At 35.3% G+C, this 5,244-nt stretch overlaps 1 long non-coding RNA gene across 1 annotated transcript; it reads right to left on the bottom strand.

Annotated features, from left to right (window-relative positions):
• Positions 1-3,076: 3,076 nt before the first annotated feature.
• LOC108909128 lies at positions 3,077-3,700 on the bottom strand. Its single transcript, XR_001964405.2, has 3 exons — positions 3,536-3,700; positions 3,336-3,469; positions 3,077-3,283 (listed from the first exon to the last, which is right to left on the bottom strand). It is a non-coding gene; the product is annotated as an uncharacterized LOC108909128 (long non-coding RNA).
• Positions 3,701-5,244: the final 1,544 nt, after the last annotated feature.

Here is a 5,244-nt window from a genome sequence, read left to right as displayed (position 1 = left end):
TGTCCGAATTAATAATTCTCTGTTGATAATAATTTTGTTTTAAGGATTGTATTAATAATCTGTGATGTCTTTTTTTTTCTTTGTATATGTAAGATAATTCAGGAACACTTTTTTGTAAAACAAAAAGCTCCTTTAAACGCATACACGAAATCTTGACTTCATCATTAACCCCGGGAAATACAGATCAAAATAATACAAGAAAACATCATTACTGTGAGGCAATGCGTTCTGAATTTATTAACAAAAGTGTCTGTTTATACCTTCGTATTCGTGGAGGTATAAATCCGCAACACTAATTTATGAATTTAAAAATATCTCTTGAACGGTTGGCTTTAACCATTTTCAATAAGTATTCCTTTTTTGTTCAAAAAAGTCCAATATTTCATATTTTGTTACTAAAAGCGGTATACGGGGGTTGGCAAAAAAGTTACTCCATATTTAATGCAAAACGTTGCCTGCAGAGGGCGCCTCGTACTCGACACTCATAAATCATTATTATATTATTTTTCTTATCATTAAAAAACCTCTCTGTTGAAAATTTGAAACATTTCTGACTAAAATTATAAAAATTATTAAGGAAAAACCATTTTTTATTTTTCACTTTGACACCCTGTATCTTTTTTATTATGTGACTTGGGATATAGGTATGTTAGGTTAAATCGACTTATTTTCACCGAAGGAATCTCTGGTACCACTTGTGCCCCTCCATTTAAATACACCCTGTATACAGGGTGTTCCAGATAGACCTTCAATTAGACGTTTCTGGAAAACTAAGCGTACTGGAATTCTGAAAATTTATGTACGGGGGTTTCTCCTAATGTTCTATCGATTGAAAATATTGGCGTCGCCGTGGAACTTCCGGTTCTACCGGAAGTAGACATCAACTCGCTTATTTCAAATGGAATGTACTATTTTTTATTTAATTTTTGGATTCTACATCGAATTTTAAGGTAAGTTTCATGACCTTACTTTATCCTTAAACTCAATAGTTTTTGAAATATTTTGACTTGTTCAAAATTTTTGACAAAAACATAGCTACACTTAATCGGTTCTATCTTTTCCAATTTTTAAGATAGGAAGCTGAAATTTTAGATGGTCAATACCAAAACGTGTCCAAATATCTGGAATATTTGAAAGTTGGTGCATGTTACACAGGGCGTCTAAAAAACACGGACCAATTGTGTCAAATTGAAAGATTAATAACTCGCTTATTTTAAATAGAACACCCTGTGTTTTATAATGCCAGTAGATGCACCTGTTAATTCTCTTTCCATTGGTATAAGCATTCCGTATACCTAAATCCCACCGATTTTGAGATATTTGAACATAAGTACAGAGACGAATATAATCCGACAGTTAGCTGTAGGTTGGCTGTGGAAAAACATTTAAATGTCACCAAGTGTCATTACTTATTTAGCAGATTTGCTGTCGTTGCTGTAAAGCGAGTTTGTCGATTTTCCAAGTGTTCTCAATAACAATGGCTATTGTTATTATTAATTAATAAAATTAAATTGTGATTTGAATTAATAAAATAATTTGACATACTGGACGTTACATCTGTTCAAAATTTTGTCCACTGACGTGTAAACACATTTGGGCCCGTCGTATCCAGTTTCTAAGAACTAACACACATGTTGTCTTGCTTCACTATAAAACAAATACTTCACCATAACACAAATGTCATTTTCACCATAATACAAATACTTCACTATAACACAAAAGTTGTTTTGCTTCACCATAAATTAAAACGATATCAACTCTGAGTTGCTAAATACGTAAGTCATTTTTGACACTTGGAAAAGTAATGTAATACCGACTAAAATTGGACTTCAGTATCCGGAATCGCCTGAGGCCACGTGGAGAAACACCGAATTGCGTACAGCGCACAACGCGAATGACGCTAGAGACTACAGTAGCCCAGCGATGTAAGGGTTTTAAATACTACAACTTCAATAAATTTTTTTCGGAAACTAAGGATTTTACAAAATTATTTTTTACGACTCCATTTTTCATAACGCATATATTCTCAAATTTTTTCGGATAACTTGTTAATCACGCTGGATATGTAACTTTGAATGGGGTTATATTTATATAAAAGCTACCTTTGACACTTAGAAACACATATTATAAGGTTACTTTCTCAGATTCCGTAGCAAAATCTGAATTTTTTAACCCGACCGCTGGAAAAGGTAGTGTGACCTCAACGGATGTTAGTCTCACATTCAGTGCATACACACTTGGGAAATTTCATAACTCCCGTAAAGTACTGCTTTTAGGCCCGTTACTTTTATTGAATGATTATTTGCCATAAGCTCTATCATCATACAGAAACGAAAATTAAATTTTTTCTTCTTCTCGTCCTAAGTTTCTCATTCTCCGAGTTTATTCTCGTTCAACATTAACGTATTGACATTCAAAGCTCCCAGAATCTTTTAAATGTTAAACCAATCTTACAAACATTTTCTTATTCGGTACTTGTCGGTCAATTCCTTTGATATTGTCTTCTAGCAACATCGTTTCTAGAGTCGTATACATATTATAGTAGTAGTAAATAAAATTAAATACGTATGTTTCAAAATAACTATTTACTGGTTGAGTTTTCTCTTAGACTACTTGTTAAGTACTGTTTCATAGTTTATCTTGTTTAAAAGAATTAAATTTTCACTTATGCGAGATAATAGACCTCCTCTCGAACACCCACTCAGAAAAAGTTATGCGCCAAAGCCGCACGGTAGGTGGTGTGACAATTTGCATTTTAATAAGCTTTATTTTAAATTATGAGATTTGACAACAGTGCATGGCCCAGTTCCCAGCTGTGCATCCACTGAGACTGACGCGCATCGTTTTTTGAGGTCACACTAGCTTGTCCAACGGCGGGGTAGGAAAATTTATAAAAAAAATTCTTTATAAAAAAGGTTAAAAGAAATTTAAGTTTTCACGACGGAATTTGAAAATATAAACTATTGATACAGTTACTAAAGATCAAAGGCAGCTCTGTATAAATATGACCCCCACCCAAAGTTACACCCTATATAATTTTAGACGCAACATTTCAAACAATATTTGTCTTTTTACCTTTAATATTCTATTTAAATTTTCGTAAGTCCGCCGTTTGTCATCCAAACTTATGCAAACAGATGAGCCTAATATTTCTACTGCTAAAAGAACATAATCCTGAATATTAGCAGTTAAATATGCACACTTTAAAGCTTTTTCTAATATTTGGGACAATATGTTGAACCACCTCTCCGTTCTGAAGTCCCACAACATATGGGTTAATAAACTAAAACATACTTCTTCAATAAAAAATTAATTCTAAATGTTAGTATACTCACGTAAGACTTTTCCCATAGTCTTTAGAATTATAATATTCATCTGCCATTTGTAGCACTAAATGTCTCCTTGTTCTGGGGCATCTGTAAGTCTTATATTGTGAAATTGCCATCCCATGTAAAGCGATAATAATATTCTGAAATTTTAATATAAACAGCTGAACATTTAATTTAAATTACAATATATACGTAGAATTACTTACAGAATGGTTAATCTGCTTCTCTAGAAACTGTATAGCATGTATCCCATTTAATTCTAATTGTGGATCTGGTGGCTCCGCAGTTACTTTTCCAGGTCTCCATGGACGTTGGCCGTAGAACTCTAAATGGATAACTCCTAATGGATCAGGATGCGGATAAGTGGCAACTGACTACAAATTAAATCAAACTACGTTATCCAACAGTTCATTTTTTCTTTTTATAAACTTAACTTAAAATGTTAACTAATAACAGTAGGTAAATAAGTATTTATCAAATTCATTATACAGGGTGTTAAAAAAAGAGTGTAAAATATGAACCAAAATAAGCAGAAAAGTCTCAATAAACATGGGTCCGTAAAGTAACGGTTGCGGAGATATGGAATGTTTTATGTTTTTAGCCCCTTTTCTTATTTTGCAAAAACGTTGTGTATTTTCTTATAATAGTTGGTTGATGTTTAGTGAAATAAACAGTACATATTTGACAGTTGTTCTCAGTGCACAAGTTTTCTTTCACTATGGCTGGTTACTCTAACGCAGAATTAACAGACATGCATTTCATGTATGGTCGTGCTAATGGGAACGCCACCGAAGCGCGACGTCTTTATGTTGACGCTTATCCAAATCACCAGATTCCTTCACAACGCATGTTTGGAAGAATTCACCAAAGATTGCGTGATACCGGTTCCTTGAGCAGTGCCATTTATCCGGAAGACCAAGATCGGTATCCACTCCTAGAGTAGAAGAAGAAATTCTAGCACTGGTAGAGCAGAATCCAGGTACGAGTGTGCGGAGAATATCAGCCGAGGTAGGAATTAGTGGTCCTCTTGTTTGGAGAATCCTTTACGAGCAACTGCTTTATCCATACCATGTGCAACGAGTACAGGCCTTAAATCCAATAAATGATCATCAAGCACGTTTGGTTTTTTGCCGTTGGTTTCTACGTCATGATGCTGAAGACCCTCGTTTTCTTGCAAACATTCTTTTTACTGATGAGGCCGGGTTCACAAGAAATGGAATGTTTAATTTTCACAATACGCATATGTGGGCCGACGAAAATCCTCATGCTCTAATAGAATCTGGACATCAGGCACGTTTTTCATTAAACATTTGGATGGGTATTGTAGGTGACAGGTTTCTAGGTCCTGCTGTTTTACCAAACCGATTAACAGGCGCTGCTTACCTCAACTTTTTGCAGAGCAGAAGCAACAAATGTGGTTCCAGCATGATGGTGCTCCAGCTCATTTTTCCATGGCCGTTAGAGAGCATTTACACCAAACTTTTCCACATAGATGGGTAGGAAGGGCCAGACCTGTTTTATGGCCTCCAAGATCGCCTGATCTGAACCCTCTAGATTTCTTTGTTTGGGGATATTTGAAGACATTAGTATATGGTACTCCTGTAAATAGCCTGGAAGAGCTGCAGCTATGGATTAATCAAAAGTGTCAAGAAATCCAAACCAAGAAGGGTGTTTTCGAGGGGATTCCTTAACGTCTTTGGGATGAAACTTCCCATTTCCGGGGGCTCCTCTGCCAAAAACGCAAATTTTTGCTGTGGGAGACGAAACCCGACGGGAACACCCACTTTCGAAAATCCGAAAACCGACTGAATTCGGGTCGTTCGGAACGCGGTGGGTCGTTATTTTGCAGTTAGGCACTGGCTCTGGTTTTTCAAAAGCAATATTATAGCGATAAAACTTTTTGATCATTTTAAAT

This window comes from Anoplophora glabripennis, unplaced genomic scaffold, assembly GCF_000390285.2.
Source record: "Anoplophora glabripennis isolate ALB-LARVAE unplaced genomic scaffold, Agla_2.0 scaffold700, whole genome shotgun sequence".
NCBI classification, from domain to species: Eukaryota; Metazoa; Arthropoda; class Insecta; order Coleoptera; family Cerambycidae; genus Anoplophora; species Anoplophora glabripennis.
Note: the sequence above shows the minus strand (reverse complement) of the source record. Positions and strands in the feature narration are given on the sequence as shown.